We start from the raw sequence: 25599 nt of genomic DNA on the forward strand, positions 1-25599 counted from the left end.
GAACAGCGCCGCTGATTGGACGGGCAGCTGCAGCGTGATCCGGCTCGGAGGTGACGATGAAGCGAGGTGTGTCCTTCCGAGCAGCCGGACAGCAGCGTTGTGAGCTTCAGCAGGAGCCTCTTGTTGGCTGATCTCATGACTTGGGCTGTGCATACTGACCCAGGCGGATGAGAAGGTCCTATCAGCTTCCTTTAGCGGCGAATTTCGAGTGGGAGAACGATGGCGCTAGATTAGGGTTGTCCCTATGTGCAACGGCGAATCGTCTCATCTCGTGACATCGCTTTCCAAATTTAAATTAGGGTATCCTAACTCTTGGAATTAATTTGGAAAGAATTCAAGATTAATTTTAAAATAAAATTTGAATATATATTTTGTGGACTTAATATATTATACTCCCTTGATAGGGCTCGTTATAAGCATGGTTTTTTAGAGTTTATTGCATTAACATGGTTAATAATGTGCAAAAAGAATAGTGAATTTGAGTTCGCAGGAGCTACAAAACGAAGAAAACGGCGAGTGCAGGAATGACCGGATCAACTCAGAAAAGAAGTATAAATAACCAAAAGTAGAGCCAAGTTGATCTGCTGCGCCGACAAACTGATCCAGTGGAGTCGATCACCTAAAGTGATGAGTCACAAGAGAGAGAAAGAGCAGATGCTACCTCAGAGGGGCAGAATTGTCAAAGATAGGATGGGCTTACCCTAGGGATTTGGGCCCAACATCGTCCTATAAATATGGAGAGAGTGCATAGATTCAGGGAGACTCATCATTTTCAGTCACCTCAAATTCACTTAGTTTTTTAGCATGGAGTAGAAGTTAGCTAGCAGTTGGAGTCACCGTTTCCGCCTCATGTCTTCACCTCTTCTTCCCCATAAAGGGAGAAGAGACCGAATCTGCATAGGTCGATGCTTTTGTAGCACCCCGAGGAGTTAAAACAATTTCAATTTTGTTTTTAGTTCATTACTTTCGTAGATTAGTTGTTTTTCATGTTTATTCTCAGTTACTATTCTAGTTTCCTTTCGGCTGTTGTTTGATCTTTACGTTTGTGCTAGAATTCTGTTTTCATCACCTTTTACCGAAGATCTTTTTTATGAAATGGAATTTTTAGTTCAAGTTGTTTTAGATCTGACATTTTTTGCTGTGATTGCTTTTCTTTATCTTAGTTCAACTTTGATTATGCTTTCGCGTAGGTAGATTTACATTTGTGTTCGCCAACTTGCATGAGAATAGGTAAGATAGTTTAGATCTGCTTTTGTTTACGTAAATTTCATATGGAAGAAAACGCTAAGTCTAGCAAAAGACTAGCAAAAAACATACAAGAAGAGATCACTGGCAACATCATGAACTATCCATCAAAACCTAGAGTGGGCAGCCTCGTTAAAACCCCTCGAGGGGAAAACCCAGTGGGATAAAACCCCCCAAAGGGAAAAAGGGAGTACTCTGAGGAGTAACTCATGATGCGTCTACAAAACAGGTCCAAAACTCCCAACAGACAATGCTCCATAATCATCGGTCTGGAAGATGTAGTATCACTTGATCTTGAGGAAACCGAGAGTAGAGCAGGCTGTATGTGGCCTCCTTGATAGAAGATCACCCGAGTCACGTCCCAAGCTTTACCATCGAAAATAACAGCACTACGCGACTTCCAAATAAGGAAAACCGTGGCCATAAAGAATATCCGTTTAGCCACTTGAATAATTGTCGAGCCTCTCGAGTGGCGCCTAGCCAATTTGATGACACTCTTAATAGTTGTGGATCTTCTCACCGTGCTGAGCCAGAGCATGATTTTACCCCAACAGCCTAAGTCATCGTGCATTTAAAGAAAAGGTGTTCTGCCGATTCTTCATGAAAACCACAAAGTTGGCACGAATGATCGATATCCTGATAGTGCAGCCGGTCCCAAGTAGAAAGCCTTCCCCGAACCGCAAGCCAAGTGATGAAAGTGTATTTGGGCGGAACCACATCCTTCCGAACATATCGGGGCTAGGCAAGCTTTTCACCTTTTGGGCGGAAGAACTCATAAGCATCCTGTACACCATTAGAAGCAAACCATTTCTCCCATTTCTGGATAGTCTCCTGTCTTGAGCAAGTTTCCAGCATCAGGTCGCGGTTAGTCAGAAGTATTTTGATCAAGCGAGAATCGTTCTTAGCATGTTCTGACTTGATAGTATTGTGGGTTAAGGTACAACGATAATAGCTATCATCCAGCTTGACTCGTCCATCTTCTGACTTGATCAAGTTGTGCATGTTCTACGTGTTTTCAATTTACTTGTGAAACCAGTTTGACGAAGGAAAACAAATCATGTTTTATCAAATGGCGCCGTTAACGGGGATGGATGGCGTCATATGTGCCTGTGTTTGAGATATTTGGTGTACATAGTTTTGATCCTTTCATTTTCTTTTTCTTTTGCAGTTTGTGAACAGGGGCCTGAACTTTAGGCACTGGAATAGTCCCACTTACTGGAGAAATATGGAATCTAATTGGAGGTTCCGAGAAGCAGCCAACTCGGTCGTTACGAGATCTGGACTGAACACAGGAGGCCATCTTACACAAGCTCATAAGGAGAGGAAGATCAGAACCCGTTTGCTGAGTTTAAGGAGGACACTGTCAAGGAAGGTTGACCAGTCAGAATGGCTGAAGTGGTGGATAATGATCTGGAGATCGGAGCTCTCAATGATCACCTTCCTGGAGAACCAGCTCAGGCAATAATGGTGACTCCAGGGCAGGCGAACATAGACGCGAAGAATAACACATTGACCATCCTGCCTAAATATGCTGGGAAGTCAACTGAGAGCCTATATGAGTTTTTAAATGAATTTTGCAAGATTTGTGGGATTCAAAAGCGTCCAGCTTGGGGTGATACCTTTCGCCCAGAAGCTAATACTTGGCTAATGAGGTTACCGCTCAACTCTATCAGAACATGGGCCGACTTTAGATCTCAGTCTCTGGATTACTTCTTCCCTTCCACCAAGATTGAAATGAGCCTTTGACTCAGTATTGGAATAGACTCAAGGGAATGTTGGATGCCTGCCCAAATAATCACATGGAGGAGGCGGAAATTTTCAACAACTTCTATGAAGGGATGACACCCGAGAGCAAGGACCTGATGAATTCTTCTATTGGAGGAGATTTTTCGAAACTGAAAGTAAGTGAAGCCAAAAGAGTGCTGGAGAGGCTGGTGAATGCTAAGAGAGCATATAATTCTCCCAGAGCCCTGATAATGAGACGGGTGACAGCGAATACCACGGTGGAAGCAACTGAAGATGTCTTCAGGATCGACGCTCGGATGGATAAGTTTGAGAAGGCCATACTAGCTGCCTTGGAGAAAAATGCACAAACTACTCCATTGAGAAGATGAAAGCTGCGTCAAGTCAGGAGAAAGCCTATCCTAATTACGAGTCTTCCGGAGATCAAGAATTCCAAGCGCAAGCAAATGCAGTGGGGAATTGGAATCAGAATCTCAACTGGAATCCGTGGAAATTTGAAGATGCTCCATGGACGGACCATTCAAATTTTAGGTGGTCAGATCCCAATACAGCTCAACAACCACCATTGGCACTCACGTAGCAGCAACCTCCAGCTATTGGATATCAACAACCACCGGCTATTACTTATCCACAACAGTCGGAAGGGTAGCCTTATTGGCAGAATCGTAACCTAGAAGGTCAGAACCAGTGGAACAACAATAGGGGGTAGTGGAACCAACCTAATTGGAAGAACCGAAATCAGAGTAATCAAATGGTTTCCTATGTTCCTCCACATCAGAGAGGGTATCAAAACAGCAACTAGAACCCCCAGTCGCAACCGCATGGAAACCAAGCTCCGCATGAGAATTTCCACCAAGGGCATCGGTCTTCGTCAAGCCAACCGTCGGGAATGAACGCGGGTAAATGGCCAAGGCAAGTTGATGATGTAGTAGGGGATTTGCTGAATGCTCAACAACACATTCAAGGGAACATACAAGCCATTAATGACTTGGTACATAAAATGTAAGATGCTCAGTAAGAGCAGAAAGATGCCATGGATATGCTCACCAGATAACTATCCTAGATATCCACAACACTAAATGAAATACGTTGACACGATGGCTGACTTCCTGCCACTGTGAAGATGCCAGACACAGCTAATACCCTAAATCACTCTGAGGTCAGTTAGGGATTATGATGAACCTTTGGGCCGAACAGGGGAGGAAGATGGAGAAGAGAGCAGTGAGAGTACCCCCTTGAAGGAGGTGAGAGACCCATTTCCCGCAAATTCCCGAACCACTAACTCTCGACCCAGAACTAGAGGAGCTTGGGAAGGAAGTCAAGAAACATGAACGAGATGACTCAGGTGAAGGAACTAGAAACTCAGTAAAGCGCATGAAACCTTATCCATACAGGGGAGAGGTCAAGAGGCAGAAGGAGGAGCCAACTGACTTCAAGGAAATTTTTGGAAAGTTCAAGATCAACCTACCCTATATGCAGGCATTAAAGCTACCTCCGTTTAGCAGGTTCATCAAAGACTTCATAGCTAGGAAGGCCAAGGCTGACGAGAAGATTGTAATCGGGGAGAGTGTATCTGCTGTGATCCAGAAAAGGATGCTTCCTTAAAAAATGACCGATCCAGGGATGTTCACCCTACCCATCGTCATTGGGGACGTGAACATCGAGCATGCCATGTGTGATCTGGGAACATCTATCAATGTGCTACCGTTCTCTATTTACAAAAGGTTGACTAAGGTCAGCCTAGTGCACATGAAGGTGGTGATCCAGCTAGCGGATGGATCCTTAATCAGCCCCGAGAGAGTGCTGGAGAATGTGATCGTAAGGGTGCATAATTTCCTATACCCTGCAGATTTCCATGTGATTCAGATGAATGATTCCGAAGCTGGTGAAGCCAGTGGAGTATTATTAGGAAGTCCATTCCTGCGGATGGCCAAGACTATAATCGATGTAAGTGTCGGTACGATTTGTTTGGACTGTCATGGGGAGAAGTTCACGTTCAATATTGATGAGGCTATGAAAAAACCCTTGGACACTGAAAATCTACATTCCATGGAATATCTGGAGACTGAGCTGTTTCATGAACAACTTGTAGCTGCTGAGATGAATTACTTGATTGAGGAAGAGAATTCTTAATTGTGCGAGACACTGACACAGAACATGACTGACGAGGAGATCAACGATGCAATCATGGGATTCTGCCAGAAGTCAACATCAACTGGATCAGCTGGAATTGCTTAACTAAGCAGTTTGGATAAGGTGCCCGATTTTGGGGAGCTAGCAGCGAAAAATATGGAGAAAAATCCCTTGGCCCAAGAGGTTGTTACACCTAAAAGGGAGCTGAAGACGTTGCCCCCGGGCTTAAAGTATGCTTACCTCGGGGACGAGAAGACCATTCCAGATATAATAAACAGCCAGTTGACAGAAAAGCAAGAAGAAGAAGTGTTAGTGGTACAGAGAAGGAACCAGAAGGCTCTTGGATGGACTTTGTCAGATTTGGTCGGGATCTGCCCTGACCTCTACATGCACCATACCAGACTAGAGGAAGGAGCTAAAGTGCATCGGTACCCGCAGAGGAAGTCGAATCCCAACATGCGTGAAGAGGTCTTAAAGGAAATATTGAAACTGCTGTCGTTGGGAATCATCTACTTGGTTTCGGATAGTGAATGATTCAGCCTACTTCACATAGTTCCTAAAAAGTCAGAATTCCAGGTGGTAAAGAATGAAAAAAAATGAGCTAGTGCCCACACGATTAGTCACAGGGTGGCGGATGTGTATAGATTACCGCAAGCTGAATGATGCTACAGGGAAAGACCACTTCCCCTTGCCATTCATAGCTCAAATGCTGGAGCGATTGGCTGGGAAACAATATTTCTACTTTTTGGATGGATATAATGGATATTTCCAGATCTATGTGGATCTTGAGGATCAAGACAAGATAACTTTCACCTGCCCATTCAGAACTTATGCATATAGAGGGATGCCCTTTGGTTTTTGCAATGCACCAGGGACATTCCAAAGGTGTATGATGAGTATTTTCTTCGATTGAAGTGTTTTTCATGGATGATTTAACAGTCTATGGAAATTCTTCTGAGTCGTGCCTTGGCAATCTAGATAGAGTGTTGAAAAAATGTCAGGAGAAGAATTTGGTTTTAAATTTTGAGACGTGTCATTTCATGGTACCAGAAGGAATAATTTTGGAGCATATTGTATCAGAGAAGGGGATTCAAGTTGATAAGGCAAAGGTGGAGGTCATCAACAAGCTTCTTTTTCCTACAATCCCAAAGGAGATACGAGCTTTTCTTGGACATGCTGGGTTTAATAGAAGGTTCATCAGAGAATTTGCGAAGATTCCTCAGCCATTGACCCATCTGCTAAAAAATGACATGGAATTTGTGATCGATGAGCCGTTTCAGAAGGCATTTCAGCTCTGATCGCCTTGTCTGAGCACCTATCAACAGGGCTCCCGACTAGAATCACCCTTTTGAGGTGATGTGCTACGCTAGTTATTTTGCAGTGGAAGCAGTGAAGGGACTAATAGCGGAAGCGTGCGATGTTTAATGCATAACAAATAAATAAGATAATCAAGATCTATTTAGCAGATAATTTTGCCAAATTATATTCGCGCAATCATCACATATATCATGCTCATAACTTAATTGAAACCTAAAACATGCTTTTCTACAGTTTCGCTATTTTACCTTGATGATTCTCCAAAGAATCGAAGATAGTAAAACCACAGATCTTCTATCTGGTTCCCAGAATGTAAACTGATATCAGGGTGGGCTGATCTCACCAGTATAGTAGGACTTAAATAAAGAAGACGGAAAACCTATCTTACGGAGGAGAGAAAAATCCCCCCTTTCCAAGACAGAGAGGGGGACAAAAATTATGAAGAAAATAATATGTATTTTCTGTCTCCTTTATTCTCCTATTTATATAAAGTCATATATTGGGCCCAGACAGGGATCCATGGAAGGTTTTGGATATGGGCTCCTCCAATTAGCTTTTTACTAATTAAATTGAACCCAATTTAATATAAGCTTTTAATTGGAATATTACGAGGAGCCACTACATAAGTAATATTGCATTCCCCATCCAAATAAAAAATTATAAGTAATTCGGGTTTCCATTATATCCCGCGTTTAAGATTTAAACATCCATTAATTAATTATTGTCATCTATGGACTTAATTAATTAATCTCTTATAAATTCCAAGAGTGGATTTAGCAAGAAATGCGTATTTATTATTCATAGCGTAATCAAACACCAACTAGCTAAGTTCTGAATAATAAAACCTTATTTCGAGCTCCTCTTGAGGATGTTATCAAACGAGACTCACCTCGTGCACGATTCAATATAATAGCAATCCTAGCACCGCTAGTATAAACCACCACTACCCAATATACAAGGCTTGTTGGGTTGCGAAAAACCCGCACCATTTGGTAGTCAAAGTAGTGCCTAATCAATACCGTATGCTCAATGCTAACATACATTGATTAAGAAATAATAATTATCAAGACCTCGTCTTTCAGTAGATAGCATAAAGGCATGTCTCGCTGTTAGATCCAATTCAGTGCTATACCACAACAATGTCATTTTATTTCAGTAAGGCTTAGAAATATGCGGACTGACATTGCAACCGTTCACGATAGGTAGTCTAAGCTTATCTAGGTTATGAAATTCTCCTTTTGAATGTTAAAAATTGACCGTGTTACCTTAATGTGGACGACGCCCACAACCGTTCTATTAAAACAAAGACTTAGAATTTGTTGAGTTACTTATACATTTAAACATGTAATTAACTTCAATTAAATATAAAACATAACTACATTATGACAAAAATAATATGTTTTATTCCTTAGAAATAAAATAAGAGTTTTTAAAGTATTCAATCAGTTGAGAGGTGATTTCTAGTATACAAACTCTAACAATCTCCCACTTATACTCAAAACAACTTTCCCATATACCAAAAAAAATGTGTACTACGTCTAATTCTTCCACTTATACTGAAAGCGAGTTGAGGTCTCTAGCGAGTCGAACTCTCATTCCTTCAACATGGATCTGCCAGGTTGTTCTCTGACGTAATCTTGATCACTTGTATGTCTCCTCTTTGCACTATGTCTCTAAGGATATGATACTTCCTCTCTATGTGTTTGATCGCTTTGTGAGCCCTTTGTTCTTTCGAGTTTACCACAGCACCCGAATTGTCACAATAAATGGTGATGCTCTTGGGCAGATTCGTAACCACACCTAAGTCCATAAGAATGTTCTTGAGCCATATAGCCTCTTTTGCAACCTCCGAAGCGGCCACATAATCGGCTTCCATGGTTGAGTCTGCAATGCATTTCTGCTTTACACTCTTCCAAATTACGGCTCCACCTCCTACGGTAAACACATATCCTGAAGTAGATTTTCTCGAGTCCTAATCAGCTTGAAAGTCTGAATCAGTGTATCCCAAAGGACAGAGCTCGGCTGCATTGTAAACTACAACATAGTCCTTAGTCCGGTTAAGGTACTTAAGTATGTTCTTTACGGCAGTCCAATGTCCTTGGCCCGGATTCGACTGATATCTTGCCACCATGCCAACAACAAAGCAAATATCAGGCATTGTACAAAGCATAGCATACATGAGACTACCAACCGCCGAAGCGTATGGTATCCTTCTCATCTCTGCTATCAAAGATGATATCTTAGCACACATCTACCGAGATAAATGGATGCCATGTCTAAAAGGTAAGAAACCTTTCTTGGCATCTTTGATGCACTTTTTATTAGTAGTATTAATACCTGCAAGTATACAAAGTAGGAATATTATAGCTAAAGGTCAGTACCGGGATATCGAACACGGGGAATATAATTGCAACTGGCTATTATGTACGAAGCGTGAAATACTATCTAGAGAAACAAGAGAATTTTTATGTTTGAAAGAAAAAATAATTAAAAGCAAGAAAACAACTAATTGCAATTAAATCACAAAGATAAAGTATGAGAGATAAGAGAATTTTGGAGAAAACAACTAATTATACAAATTCCAACTACAATACCCTAACACAGTTTATACTTTGATAGAACGAGTCACCTAGCATATGCTCATACGATGTAAATGTTGATTACTAATATTAGTGTTGTCAATCACCTAACACGTAACTCCATAAAGCTCCTAAGACCCTTGAAAAGTCCTCACTCTCGATTAACAGTGTCATTTTAAAGGAAGCTAGAACTCTCTCACAAATATGTGGACCTAACTCGCTAGAACTCTCTCACAAATATGAAGCAAGTTATATTAGATCAGCATAGAATGTGTCACTCAAACGTGAAGCGTCAAGAATAAATTCGGGAAGAAACAAAGTAAAAACAGAACGGATATCAAATAGAAAATAGGAATTGTATAACCAAAGTCGTTACTAACACATCCAAAACATTGATCGAATAAGCTCAAAACATAGATTGAAGTGAAGACAAAATAAACCTAAGTGCTAAAGCAAATAAAACCCAAAGGTTGAATCCTTGTAGCTCTTTGATGATCTCTTGCTTCTTGTTCCAACCCCTTGTACAATGAAGAACTCTAAAATTTATGCTATGGAAGTAATTGACAAAAAGATGATGAAGAATTAGGGTTGGAGGAGGAGCCTTGAAGGCTCCCCTTTTGGGGGCTATTGAAGGGTGAATTATATGAATGAGGTTATGGTGATCTTTAAATTTCCGCCTAGACTGTAGTTGACAGTTTCACGCGACTTTGGTAGAACGACCATAACTCTCTCGACAGAACTCTGATTGAGGTGATCTTGGTACCAACTTGAAGCTCTTTTCACGAAGAAGAGAGTGATGTATATAAAGCTCTGATCAGACTTCAGGATCGCCAGAAAATTGAGTTTGAAGACAGCTGTCTTGCGCCGCGTTTTCCTAGCGGGCCGCTGGCAAGGGCCCAGCGGACCGCTGGACAGCTCCAGAACTCCCTGGACTCGTTGCAGAGACCGCTGCATTGGGTGCAATGTGCCGCTGGGTTGCCCTTCAGCTCTTGCTTTCGGAAATTCACCTTTATATGCCATTTTTCTGCTCTATTTTGTACATTTCTCACAAAACATGTCAAAATACCAAAATGGATAAAATATGAAAATAATGGATATGTAATGCAACTTTGAAACTCAAAACGGAACAAATAATGGCCTTAAAATCGTGCAAAATCTGAGTGTATCAGTGGCTCTTCATCTCGAGGACATGGTCCCACACAGAAGAACCTTCCTTCATAGTCTTTGCCATGATACTCCGAAAGGCATGAGACTTTGTCGTTCGATTTTGAGTACCAAAGAGATCCATGAGATTTTGCATAATCTCGGCGGCAGTCGCCATGGCAGCATGCTGATGTCTAAGCACTGTTGACATGGAGGGCAACATATAACACTTAGCCATCTCATTTGCCTTATGCAACCGTCTATGCGCATCTCGCATTGCCTGCGCAGTATTAGCCGCTGGCATCTGAGGCTATGGAGTAGTGAGCACAAACTTGTACTCATCAGCCGTGAGAACGATATCCAAATTTTGTTTCCATTTTATGTAATTTTGGCCCTCGAGTTTATTTTCTTATAGAATTGCTGATTGAGGATTGAGTGACATTGTGACGGTTTAGTTTGCACTGCAAAACAGAATATTTACTATTTGTCATAAACTTATATAGTGAAATTGAAGAGATTAACCATAGAACTTTTCAAATTCTTATAACTATAAAATTAAAATTTTGTACCCTCAAGCAGAGGTCAATATGCATTAAAATTTTAACATTTTACCGGTCACAACACCGACGAATAGTCCAGAGACCGCAGCACGGCATGGCCGCCAAATGTTGCATAAGCACGCCCATCAGATTTAGCATTACAGAATCTTGTTTCTACAACACACTCCCATAACAATGCTTATGAGTTGATAACAAGACCAAGCTATCTCGTAAATTCTATTTGGACTTCTGAAACTCGTAATTTCTTAAGATTATTGTCTCCACAGCATGAGTGGCGATAATATTGGAAACTACTTTCTAGTCCATACTATTTACATATGAGAAGTCCACCTATACGAACTCGCTATTTCTTAGAATTATTGTCCCCACAGCATGGGTGTCGATAAGATTCAGAAAGTAACTTCATAAGTTGTGGACCAATCGATGGAGACCATATACAATCATAGTTCATAATTATCGCTTAGATATTTGAGTTATGGTATTCATTAATTATCTTTAGCCTTAGTGCAGATTAAAGGCTTAATTAAATTTTGTTGGTATTTAATTAACCGGATAATTAAAACTTTTACAATCTTTTAAAAGATCTTATTAAAGGATAATATCTTAATTACTAAAGTTTAATCCATATTCATGTCTTCTATAAGTTTTTTCTAAAATAATTTAATTATTATATCTTGGAATGACATGAATAAATAAACCTAAATTAATTTCTTATTAAGACTGGGAAGAGAATAATATCATATTATTTAATGTAATCCTATATATCCATCCTTATTAGGATTATAGATAATAATAATTAGGAAATTATTAAATTATTCTTGTCCATATGATCTAGGAATAAAATAAATATATTTATTTCCAAAGATATGACCAATAAAATCTAAATATTCCTAAAATCTAGGAAAATGTTTCCAAAATATATTATTTCCATTAAATAATATTAATTTTGATGATATCTTTTAATTTAGGAATAAAATAATCATTAAAATATTATATCATCGTTATCTCGTCGATCAAGGTTTGCACGATCAAATGAAGATCGATTGGTGAAGACTCGTAGGAACGACGATTTTGCCGTCCAGCCACCGAGGGCAGTCGGCGCGACGCGCGGCTGCTTCCTTTCTCCCACTCTGCCGCAAAGAATGCCGATCAATCGCGATAATGAAGATACGCTGCGTTCGCTTCCTCAGTCGAAGTCAGCTAGCGTGCGGCAACCACCGCGCAGCTCCTGTACCACCCGTTTGCCACTGTCGATCTCGCGTGAACAAGCAACAACTACTCGCGGCGGTGCTGCTCCGATCTTGGGTCGCGTGGCTAGGGTTCCACTAGAGTTAGGGCTAGGGTTTCGTGGTGGGAGGACCTGCGCTGCTCTCGGACGAAACAAGCACCACCATTGACCGCCTCCTTGACGGAACAATCCCCGCGTTGCGGTCTAGCCGGCGGCGTGGATGAGCCCTTGATTTCCGAGGGCTTCCAGGATCGGTCGTGTCGCCAACGGCGTGCACGAGCCCAAGCTCATCTGCGCGTCGCCGGTCGATCGCCTCCCTTGCCTCCACACGCTCGACAACCCTACTTTGATCGCTTGTAGCGCGATACGTCTCGGCGCAAGCGCCGACAAATCGCACGTCTCGTGCGTTCGAAATATTTGAGTTCTTTGTTTCGAATGTTCTTGAGTTCATCATGTAGAAAATAACAACTAAATACAAGAACATGCTTCGACAATAAAACGCATGCTTACATGAATTTTGTGAAATTTAAATCCAAATAATCAGAGCCAAATACTGGCTCTAATACCAATTGAAGGGACTAGCAGCGGAAGCGTGCAGTGTTTAATGCACAATAAATAAATTAGATAATCAAGATCTATTTAGCAGATTATTTAGACAAATTCTATTCACGCAATTATCACATGTGTCATGCTCATAACTCAAATAAATCAAGCTTTAAATTAATTGAAACCTAAAACATGTTTTTCTACGGTTTAGCTATTTCCTCCTTGATGGTTCTCCAAAGAATCGAAGATAGCTAGCTCGTTCTCCACGTGAAGATCTTCAGTACTAAATCACCCCTTTTCTAGACAGAGGGGGGTACGAAAATTATGAAGAAAATAATATGTATTTTCTGATTCCTTTATTCTCTTATTTATATTAAGTCACATATTGGGCCCAGATAGAGATCTATGTAAGGATTTGGATATAGGCTCCTCCAATTAGCTTTTTACTAATTATATTGAACTCCAATTTAATATAAGCTTTTAATTGGAATATTACGAGCAGCCACTACAGAAGTAGTATTGCACTCCCCATTAATTAATCAGTGTCTGCTATGGAGTTAATTATTTAACCTCTTATTAATTCCAAGAGTGGACTTAGCAAGAAACACTTATTTATTATTCATAGAGTAAACAAACTCCAACTAGCTAGGTTCCAAATAATAAAACCTTATTTCGAGCTCCTCTTGAGGATGTTATTAAACGAGACTCACCTCGCGCACGATTAAATATAATAGCAATCCTAGCACCGCTAGATATAAATCACCACTACCCAATATACCAAGTTTATTTGGGTTGCAAAAACCCGCACCATTTAGTAAGTCAAAGTAGTGCATAATCAATAGCGTATGCTCAATGCTAACGTACATTGATTAAGAAATAATAATTATCAAGAACTCGTCTTTCAGTAGATAGCATAAAGACATGTTCTCGCTGTTAGATCCAATTTAGTCCTATACCACACCAATGTCATTCTTATTTCAGTAAGGCTTAGAAATACGCGGACTGAAATTTCAACCATTCATGATAGGTAGTCTAAGCCTATCAAGGTTGTGAAATTCTTCTTTTTCTTTTTTTAGAACTGACCATGTTATCTTAAAGTGGACGACGCCCACAACCGGTCTACTAAAACAAAGACTTAGACTTTGTTAAGTCACTTATACATTTAAACATGTAATAAACATCCACTAAATGTAAAACATATCAACATTATGACAAAAATAATCTTTTTTATTGCTTGAAAAATAAAATAAGAGTTTTTACAGTATTCAATCACTTGAAAGGTGATTTCTAGTATACAAACTCTAACAAGCAGGTCCAGAGCCATTGTCCTAGCGGCAAGGAGCTTAGACATCAATGTATGAGGTGCCGAGTTCAAGCCCTCTTGACGTCAGTTGTAATTTCCTCCATTGTTTGGAGTTTATTTGTAATTTCCTCCTTCATATATGAGTTAATTTAAAAATAAAAAGGACTATATGCTTCTAAAACTCTCAATCAGGCTCAGAAGAACTATGATAAGACGGAAAAAGAGATGTTGGCTATAGTGTACTCCTTCGAAAAATTTCACCCTTATTTACTTGTGTCTAAGGTTATTGTTTACACTGACCATGCAGCAATCAAATATCTTTAGGCAAAAAAAGAGTCGAAACCCAAACTGATCCGTTGGGTGTTGCTTTGGCAAGAATTTCATTTGGAAGCAAAGGATAAAGATGGGACAGAAAATAGAGTGGCCGACCACTTAAGCATAACAAATCAAGGCGAGGGTAAGGAAGATGTCCCGAATGCTTTTCCATAAAATCATTTATATTTTTCCCAAGGATCGAATGGCTTGATCAGCTGGAAAGATGTGCTCGACGCAGCTGATCCAGTAGCCTTCCTGAATGAAGTAAGTAAGAGGCAGGCCGAACCATGGTTCACTGATATGGCAAACTATTTGGTGACTGGAGAGTTACCCTCTGCACCAGAGGTGACCACCAGAGCCCAAAGCCTAAAGATTAAAAGTGAAGAAAAGTATTATTTCTCGGACGACCCTTACCTACGGAAAATAGGAGTTGATCAGGTCATCCGAAGGTGCATTCCTAAGTGGGATCAAGAGGACATATTGATTCATTGTCACTCTCTAGTCTGCGGTGGTCATTTCGATCCCAAGAGGACAGCTATGACGATGTTGGACAGTGGGTTTATTTGGCCAGACCTGCACAAAGATGCCTATGAGTTTTGAAAAAAGTGTAGCCGGTGTCAGCTTACAGGTGGAATTTCAGCAAAGGATGAGATGCCGCAGTTGCCTATTGTGGTCTATGAAATATTTGATGTATGGGGAATGGATTTTATGGGACCTTTTCCTCCATCCTATGAGAATTCTTACATCTTGGTCGTAGTTGATTATGTATCCAAGTGAGTGGAGGAGAAAGCATCAGTGACTTTCGAGGCTCAAGAGGTCTCAAAGTTTTTAAAATCTAACATTTTCTGCAGGTATGGGATCCCTAGGGCTATTATCTCAAATCAGGGCACTCATTTTTGCAACCGCACGATTGAGGCTCTCATGAAGAAGTACAGGGTGAACCACCGTCTGTCTACCCCCTATCATCCCTAACGCAATGGCCAAGTCGAAATTTCAAACAGGGAGATCAAAAGCATTTCCGAGAAAATAGTGAGTCCTTCAAGGAAAGACTGGAGCAAAATGTTGGATGATGCCTTGTGGGCTTATCGTACTGCGTACAAAAACCCAAATCAGCATGTCATCATACATGTTGATTTTTGGGAAAATGTGTCACATTCCTGTGGGCATTGAACACAAGGCTTACTGGGCAGTCAAGGAAGTGAACATGCAACCCAATATATGTGCAGAAGAAAGGAAGCTCCAATTGCAAGAGTTAGAAGAGCTCAGACTGGAGTCCTATGATGCAGCCATGTGGTACAAGGAGAAAACAAAACCGTGGCACGATAAAGCCTGAGGAAGAAAGAACTACAAGTGGGGCAGAAGGTTATGGTGTTCCTGTCAAGGCTCAAGCTGATGCCAGGCAAGCTGAAATCAAAATGGATAGGACCATATACCATCGTCGCCCTAAGAGCAAATAGGGATGTGGAACATCAAGGGAGTGACTCTAACTCTCCCACTTTCATGGTTAATGGTCACACGGTAAAACCATTTAGTGACAACTCGGAGGTGGGCACAGTGGAAGAAATTCCAATGCGCACAACCGTTGTTCTCGCCTAAATTGATCAGCTTGTAAACGATCTAGGTGGTCCACTTGATCAGTTGAACAAAGCATGTCAAATCATGGATGGATCAAGTGAATCTCTAGATTGTTAACATGATTTGTACATATAAATGATTAGTGTCTTTTTCAATTTTAAAAATGAAAATCAAAACAAAGTAAATATCTCCAAAAAAAAAAAATATTTTTGGAAGCTCAGATTGGGTAAATCAAGCCACGCTTATTGAAAGGAGATAAAAATTTCAACTTGATCCTTTTGGTCTGAATTCCCAAGTTTTTAGATAGAATTTTCTTTTTCGCCAAGTGTCAAAAAGAGGGGATGACCGGCACGAGTAAGGAAAAAAGGGGGAAAACATAGGTTTTAGGAGGGCAAATGAAGAGTCGATAATAGAATAGTAATTTTTGAAACCTTCATACTCCACTCCCCCAACTACTCCCCAAATTTCTCATCACGATCTATCTCTGCAGATTCCGGTGAAAACAAACCGTAATTCCCAAATCCACCACAATCTATCGGAAGAGATGGAAAGAAAATCGCAAAATGCCTGAAAGAATGGTTCCACGCCCAAGTCCACAGGAAGTTCGGAAACTCTACGTCGAGAAGCTGGTAGGCCGGGTGGTTATTCCGCCAACACAAACCGTACCCTAATGGCATCGTCATCGATACCATTCAACTTGAGAGTGTTGGCAATCTCCATGAACCTAGAGATGTGGCGGTTCGCATCTTCCGTGGCCCTACCTACAAAAGGATGTTCCTCAACCCTTCGAATACGGGGTATGCACAGCTCAAAATTGTTAGCATTGACACGAGGGGCCTCGGGAAATGTAAGAACGTTCCCGTGGTTTGAATATCTACATAACATGGACCATCTCCCTGTTTTTCTTCCTCCTGAGCCTCCCGAGCAAGATTCTCATCCATCAGCAGCTTCACTTGAGCCAGTAACTGATCCAGCTCAGTTCTGTTATCCTCATTCGCCATTGCTAGTCGTTCACTTCTTATTCTCATACGTGTCCTTTCTAGTTCGAGATCGAGCGGCTCTAAGTTATCCTTCCCATAGCGCGTTCGCATACACTACCTAAAAGAGACATAAATAAAAATTATAAATTAAAACTGAAAGCAAGAAATCCAAAGTAGCAAAATAATCCGTTGGAAGATATCAATCACAAAGTGATGTTATTCCCCGGCAACGGGGCAAAAAACTTGATGCAGTTTTTATTAGCACTAAAAATACATGCAAGTATACAGGGTAGATGATATGCTCGGATTTTGCACGGTTTTAAGACCATTATTTGACCCGTTTTTAAGGTCAGTTGCATTACATGTCCATTATTTGCATATTTAATCTATTTTGGTATTTTGACATGTTTTGTGAGAAATGTGCATATTTGAGCCTAAAAAGGAGTTAAAACGCGAAGTAGGAAATCTGAAGAGCTTCAGGTAGCGTCCGGCGACCGCCGGCGCTTAGCGAAGATAAAGACACGCCTGGCGACCGCCGGGCAAGGTGCGGCGGCCTGCCACAAAAACGCGGCGCGACAGCTGTCTTTAAACTCAATTTTTCAGCGATCCTGAAGTCCGAGCGTTCAAGACGGTACAAGAATCACTTCAATCGGAGTTCTGTGGAGAAAGTTATGGTCGTTCTACCAAAGTCGCGCAATGCTGCCAGCTGCAGTCTAGGCGGAAATTTGAAGAAGGAAAGAAGATATTACCTTGTGAAACCAAATCTTTTCCTTCTACTATGGGGAACGAAAATTAAATCTTTCCTAATTCTTGGAGGAAACTTATTACCAAATTTAAATCCTTCTCAAGCCTATATATACCTCATAACCTCATTCATAGAATTCAACCCTTCCTTAACCCCAAAAGGGGAGCTTTCATAGCTCCTGCTCCAACCCAAATTCTTCATCATCTTTTTGCCAATTACTTCCATAGCATAAATTTGAGAGTTCTTCATTGTGCAAGGGGTTGGAGAAGGATTTCAAGAACATCAAGAACGACAAGGATTCAACCTACGGGTTTTATTTGCTTTAGTTTTATGTTCAAATTGTCTTCCCTTCAATCTATGTGTTTAGCTTATTCCATTATGTGTAACTAAACTCATAGGATTCTAGGGATGTGTTAGTAACGACTTTGGTTATACAATTTCTTTTTCTATTTAATATCCTTTTTGTTTTTACTTTATTTCTTCACTAAGGGATGTGTTAGTAACGATTTAATTGCATTTAGTTGTTTGATTGCTTTTAATTGTTTTACTTTCAAAAACCCAAAACTTCTCTTATTTCTCTATATAATATTTGACGCTTAGTACATAATAGCCAGTTGCAATTATATTCCCCGTGTTCGATATCCCGGTAGTGACCTTTAGCTATACTAGATCTACCCTGTATACTTGCAGGTATTTTTAGTGCTAATAAAAAGTGCATCAAGTTTTTGGCGCCGTTGCCGGGGAAGACAATTCACTTTGGAGTATATATTCAAACGGACAATTTTACTACTTTGGATTTTAATTGCTTTTTGTTTTTAATTTTAGTTTATTTTTAATTTTATTTTTATTTTCTTTCAGGTACTTGAGGAAGGCAAGGAGCGCAACAATGACTTTGTCCCGTTTTAGTAGACTTCTGATGTGGGCAAGGACATGAGAATACGAGGGCCTTGAAGACTTGATGAGTGGGCTCTTAGAAAGAAGCAAGAGACGTGTAGAGGAGATGTCTGAAAGCAAACATAAATTGGACACTGCTATGGAAGCTTTAACAACTTCAAAGGAATCATGGGAAAAGTGGGAGAAGAAACACGATATGATTGGTGTTAATTACTTGTATTGCTGACGAAACTAATTTTGATGAAGATCCGCAATTTAGTCATACATGGGGGGAAAATAGAAGCAAAGCAAAAGAACCCAAATTGAGGAATCATCTAAGGTACAATATGTGTTGGTTCAATCTTATGTATCCTTTGTCAAATTCAGTGTTTGCACAATCTTCTGCTGTAACACTTGATAAGCTCCGTAGAGCGTGGGTGAGATATAAAGTTCCATGTTGATTGCTTTCTTGTTTTTGCTAATTTTCTGGTTTAGTATGTTTTTATTTTTATTTTTTTTACCTCCGTAGAGTTGAAGTTTTCCTCCGTAGAACTAAAGCTAGTAGTATTTTTTTCATTTTATTTTTTTTTGCACCCTTTGTTTTAATTTTCGTTTTTTATTTTTATTTCTAAAAAAAATTAATTTAAAAAAATTTTATTTTCATTTTTTTTAAAATAAATTATTTACGATTTTTTAGTTTATTTTTGTTTTTCAAAAAAAAAATTCTGTAGCAGGGTTGGCGGTCGCCGCGTTAATTGTGGCGGCCCGCCGAAAGAGGAGCAGTAAAGACAGACCATCCACGGCGGTCCGCCGAGATTTTCACATAAGGTATGTTTCTTGCTTCCACTTTCATTCTTTTCCTTTGTAACCCTAACATTCCATTTCTCCACATTATTCACACACCCACACTCCAAATTCACATCACTCTATTAAATTCTTTGGATTCTGCCAAATTGTTCTTGTGTTCAAATGTCAACCAACGCAAGGTACGTTCTTCTTGTAATTTTTGAGCTTTGATCTTGAATACTTTCATTGGATGATTTTGTTATTGGTATATGTTTTGGTAGTTTACCATGGAGTTTGATGGGGGATGATATACTTTTGATAATCTGTTGGTGAATTTGTGAGTGGGAGTTATTGGAATTGATTATTGTTGGGTGTGCTTGAATTAGCTTCTTTTCGTGGATGAAATTTGAATAGCCTGATGTTTTGATTGTTGATACGCATATTTCAAGTTTATAGCATTGTGAGGCTATTTTATCTTGCATGACTTGTGTATATGCTTGAGCTTATATTGTTTTGCATATTCTTGATCTTTTGTTGAAAATTCTTGCAAATAGTGGGGGATAGAAATGTTGATGGGGGATGATTTTTGAATCAAGATGGATTACTTGGTCTTTCATGTGATTATGTTTACACCTTGATTTGGTTCAAGTTTGGGGGATTGCCAAATACTATGTGTTGTATCCTACTATAATTTTCTTCATTCTATGCTCACATTGCGAACTTGTAGGTACAAAGGCATCCCAAAGGTATTTCCATGATGGGGGATAACTCATGAACTTCAAAGAACGTCAAGCTAAAGACGAAAAATAAGCGCTTGTTGGGAGGCAACCCAACCATTTATTTCCAGTTTTTGAGTATCTTTTGCGTGGCGACCGCCGCAATCGCTGCAGCGGTCCGCCACCTGAACGCTGGAAAATCAGACGATGTGCGGCGACCGCCGGACAGGCCGCGGTGGCCCGCCACCTGGGGACAGTCGAACTTCTACACGAAATTTTCGCCCCGTCGAACCTCTTCACGAAATTTTTCAAGGTATGTTTTCTTTTTAGTAGTTCACTCACGTCCCTACCGACTCTACAAACTTAATTTATACTTTGTTGTAAATAAGTTTGGGGGGATGAAGTGGTGGACCGTGAGTTTAGGTTTTTGTTTTAGGGTTTACTTTTTGTTTTAAGTTTTTGCTTTTGTTTTTCAAAACCCCATAGGAGAATTTTGTGTTCTAAAAATGTTTTCTTGAATCCATATCGAGGACTTAACATGAAGAACTTAGAAACACGCGTGCTTAGGGACACACTTTAGACCGAGTTGCCAATGATATTATATTCCATCTATGTTTAAGTGTGGCTTAACGTTTTGATTTGATGGTTTGATGAAAAGGTGCATAATTAGTGAATTGCTTGTTCGCCTTGAATCATGCTTTATACCTTGTGAGGATTTGAGCCTTAATTTCTTTTTTGTGTGATTTATCTGCATGCATGTATATGTTTCTAGAACTTGCTCCTAGTCTTGCCTAAGTTTACATAGTGTTTAAGTTGATTTAGGAGGATGTTTGGCCATCTTTTCTTAGCCTACTTTTTTCCAAAATTTTCGACCCTCTCAAAATTTCAAAATTTTTCCCTTTGGAGCCAATTTTGAGCCTCTAAGCCTTTTCTTTGGAAGCCAAACTAATGGGAACAATTCCTTGGGTTAGTTAGAATTTTCTATCTTTTGTAAAGGAATTGGAGAGATAAGGAGGAAAGTACAAAAAGTAGTGTGCTTAATGTAAAGAAAAGTACAAGTTGTGAAATAGTGAAAATTTCTAAATATGTGCTTGATTCTGGATAGGATGCTTATGAAAAAGAAAAAAAAAGACAAAAAAAAGAAAAAAAAAAGAAAAAAAAGAGAAATAAAAAAGGAAGGTTGCGAAGAAAAGAAAGAAAAAATCAAAGGAATTTGGGGAGTGAGAAGAAATATAGACAAAGTCTAAGTTTACTGAGATTTGAATTGTTGGTTGGGTGCTATGTTTGATGTGGTAGAAATTGATCACTTTTGTTATTATTGGGTTTAGTCACTTTTTAGCCAAATATTCCTCACCTTCCAAAGAGCCTATAATACAACAAAAAATAAAGACCTTTCGGACTTTTCATGCTTAATCACATCTAGTAGATGAGGGATTAGACTTTGAGTAAGCCTATGGTAAACTTTGCATGATGCATGATTTGAGTGCTTATATACACATTACCTCTATACACTTTGAGAGTGAGAGAACACTTCCCATCTTTGGAGGTTTGTCACATGTGAGTGCATGTTTTCAAGGTGTTCCACGAGTTAGTAATGAAAGTGTACTAATAAGCCTTTCTTGATTTGATTGCGTTAATTCATGCTTAATCTATTCTTTCATCTTTTGAGGCAATTATGATGTCTAGTCCTTGTGCATTCCGTGCGTCTATTCTTGTGTCTTTATTATTTTGTTCGAGGACAAACAAAAATGTAAGTTTGGGGGAGTTGATACGCTCGGATTTTGCACGGTTTTAAGGCCATTATTTGGCCCGTTTTTAAGGTCAAAGTTGCATTTCATGTCCATTATTTGCATATTTGATCTATTTTCGTATTTTGACATGTTTTGTGAAAAATGTGCGAAATTTGAGCCTAAAAAGGGAGTTAAAACGCGAAGTAGGAAAGCTGGAGAGCTTCAGGTAGTGTCTGGGGACCGCCGCAACACTTCCGGCGACCGCCGGCGCTTAGCGAAGATAAAGACACGCCCTGCGACTGCCGAGAAGTGCATGGCTGATGCACTTTTTATTAGCACTAAATAAACCTGCAAGTATACAGAGTATATATAGTATAGCTAAAGGTTAATACCGGATATCGAACACGGGGAAGACGAACTCAAAGTGTCTATCGTCTACTAAGATTCAAATACTATCTGGAGAAACAATTGGGTTTTGAAAAGTTTTGAAAAACTAAAAACAATAGAAAGCATACATCAACTAAAAGAAAATAAATCAAGAGAAAGACAATAGAGATAAGGGAATCCCAGGGATGTGTGTTCACAGTTATGGTTATACAAAATTCCAACTACAATACCCTAGCACAGTTATTAATTTGATAGAACGAGTCACCTAGATTATGCTCCTGCGAAACAAACGTTGATTACAAGATTAGGGTTGTCAATCCTAACTCGTAACTCCAAAAAGCTCCTAAGACCCTTGAAAAGTCATCACTCTCAATTAACAGTGCCGTTTTAAGGGAAGCTAACTGTAGTGTCTACTAAGTGAATCTAACTCGCTAGAACTCTATCACAGTTATGAAGCAAGTTATATTAAATCATACACGATTGTGTCACTCAATCATGCAGCATCAAAACTACTTAGGAAAGAAACAAAGTAAAAACAAAACGGATCTTAAATAGAAAACGGAACTTGTATAACTAAAGTCGTTACTAACACTTCCCTATAATCCTATGAGTTTAGTTACACATAGTTAAATAAGCTAAAAACATAGATTGAAGGGAAGACAATTTGAACATAAAACTAAAGCAAATAAAACCCGTGGGTTGAATCCTTGTCGTTCTTGATGTTCTTGAAATCCTTCTCCAACTCCTTGCACCAATGAAGTACTCTAGGTCTTGATCTCTATGAAGTATTTTGCAAGTAGAAGTTCTCTCTTTTTGATGAAGCTTGTGGCCTTATTTATAGGGAAAAGCCATGCCTTGTTGTAGAAGGAAAAAAAATCTCCAAAATATGGTAAAACTGGGCACAAATTTAGGGCTTCTCGGATTCGCCGCTTTTTCCGGCGGGCCGCCGCACCTTGGCCGGCGGTCGCCGCGTTGGAGTCCAGAGAGTCTGTTCCCTCGGCGGCGGACCGCCGCACATCTTCCGGCGGTCGCTGGGCGAGACTTCTCTTCCAAGCACATTTTTCCGAGGCGGACCACTGCATTGATCTGCCCGCCGGGCGCCGGCGGTCGCCGCACACATCCGCGGCGGTCGCCGGTCGCCGTCTCGACTCCAGATTCCCAAACTTGGCATTTTGGCTCCCTTTTTCGGCTCAATTGTGCACATTTCTCACAAAACACGTCAAAATACCAAAATAGACAAAATATACAAATAATGGACTTGCAGAGTGACTTTGACATAAAAAACAGACCAAATAATGGCCTTAAAAGAGTGCAAAATCCGAGCGTATCAACTCCCCCAAACTTACATTTTTGTTTGTCCTCGAACAAAACAATAAAGATAAAAGAATAGACGCACGGAATGCACAAGGACTAGATGTCATAATTGCCTCAAAAGATGAAATAATAGATTAAGTATGTATTAACGCAATCAAATCAAGCAAGGCTTATTAGTGCACTTTCATTACTAACTCGTGGAACACCTTGAATTCAAGCCCTCGCACGTGGCAAACCTCCAAAGATGGGAAGTGTTCTCTCACTCTCAAAGTGTATAAGGATAATGTGTACATAAGCACTCAAATCATACATCATGCAAAGTTTACCATAATCTTGCTCAAAGTCTACTCCCTCCTCTACTAAATGTGATTAAGCTTCAAAAGTCCGAAAGGTCTTTATCTTTGGTTGTAATGTAGGCTCTTTGGTAGGTTAGGAATATTTGGCTAAAAAGTGACTAAAAATAAAAATATCCCAAGTAGAGTAAATATAACTCCACTTTTCTAAACCCAAGGCACTTTTAACACTTAATTTATCTCTTTCAACTCACTTTCCAATCCTTTGATTTTCTTTTCTTTTCACAACCTTTCACACATTTTTTTTTTCTCTTTTTTTTTCTAAAATCAAGCACATATTTAGAATTTTTCTCAGTTTCACAACTTGTACTTTCTTTATATTAAGCACACTACTTTTATATTTCCCCCTTATCTCTCCAATTCTTTTACAAAATAAGATAGCAAAAACTAACTAACCCAAGGAATTGTCCATATTATTTTGGCTTCCAAAGAATAGGCTTAAAGGCTCAAAATTGGCTCCGAAGGGAAAAATTTTGAAAATAAAATTTTTTTTCAAAATTTTTTAGAGGGTCATGGTTTTTAGATAAAAGTAGGCTAAGAAAAGATGGCCAATCATCCTCCTAAATCGACTTAAACACTATGTAAACTTAGGCAAGACTAGGAACAAGTTCTAGAAACATATAAATACATGCAGATAAATCACACAAGAATAAATTTTTGGCTCAAATCCTCACAAGGTATAAGCATGATTCAAGGCGAACAAGCAATTCATTAATTATGCACCTTTTTACTAAACCATCAAATCAAAACGTTAAGCCACACTTAAACATAGATGGAATGTAATATTATCGGCAACTCAATCTAAAGTGTGTCCCTAAGCATGCGTGTTTCTAAGTTTTTCATGTTAAGTTCATGACATGGATTAAAGAAAACATTTTTTTAGAACACAAAATTCACCTACGGGGTTATTGAAACAAAAACAAAAACTTAAAGCAAAAAGAAAAAATCCTAAACTCACGGTCCACCACTTCATCCCCCCAAACTTATTTACAACAAAGTGTAAAATAAGTTTGCAGAGTCGGTGTGAGTGAACTACTGAAAAAAAAACGTACCTTGAAAATTCTTGTGTCGAGGCCTGACCGGGCGAAAGTTGAAAAACTTTTGGAAAAATCGCGCTGGAAAAATACGCCCAGGCGGTGGCCTGCGGCAGCATGTCCGGCGGTCGCCGCGCAACAACAGAATGTTCCAGCGAGTAGGTGGCGGACCGCCGCAGCACATGCGGCGGTCGCCGCATAGAGGTCACAGCCTGCGAAAAAAATTTCAATGCACAAAATTAAACTAAAACCAAAAATACTTAACTTAAAACAAAAATCTTCAAAAACAATGTAACAAATTGTCTTAAAATCATCCAAAAAAATTGACGCAAATGCTCATTCATTGTCATTGAGCTTGACTTCTTCAATCTTGAGGAGGAGGAGGGAAACGGGCATTGAGGTCGTCGAATGCGCTAATAAGATAGGCGATATCGCCACTCATTGTTTGGCGCTCTTGTCGAGCCTTGGCGGCCATCCTTTGGAGCTCTTCAATTTGTTGACGGCGATGCACGTCTTCTAGCCTTTGTTGCTCCCAAAATTGTTGCTCCGCCGTGCGCCAATCGCCTTAAGCCGTCCATCCTTGGCAGTTGTAGGCGTTCTCTTTTTGTTGCTCCACCCATCGGGTGTCCCAAGTGTTGGACATGTTTTGCATGTAGGAGTAGATATCTCCTAGTTGGGCGGAGGTATTTGCTTGAAACTCCTCATCAGGCCTTCCGCGGCGGCGGTTTGCTCTAGTCCGGCGGCGATGTCCCTCGACTTCCACCTCTTCTTCTTCTTGTTGGCGGCGTTGGGGCGGCGGTGGCGGCGACACTTGACTCTCTTGGGCGTGCGAGTGTTCCCCTTCTTCGGTGTAGTGATCAATAGCATCGAAGGCGGAGTCCTCATCGGCCTCAAAGATGGGGATGCGAGCCAGGATGTTCCTCTTCCTAAATTCCCCATTTACTAGGTTAGCCTCAATGGCTCTCTGGTGTGCCGGGGTGTTACGCTTCCAATT

Source organism: Salvia hispanica, chromosome 4 (genome assembly GCF_023119035.1).
Source record: "Salvia hispanica cultivar TCC Black 2014 chromosome 4, UniMelb_Shisp_WGS_1.0, whole genome shotgun sequence".
Classification (NCBI taxonomy): domain Eukaryota; kingdom Viridiplantae; phylum Streptophyta; class Magnoliopsida; order Lamiales; family Lamiaceae; genus Salvia; species Salvia hispanica.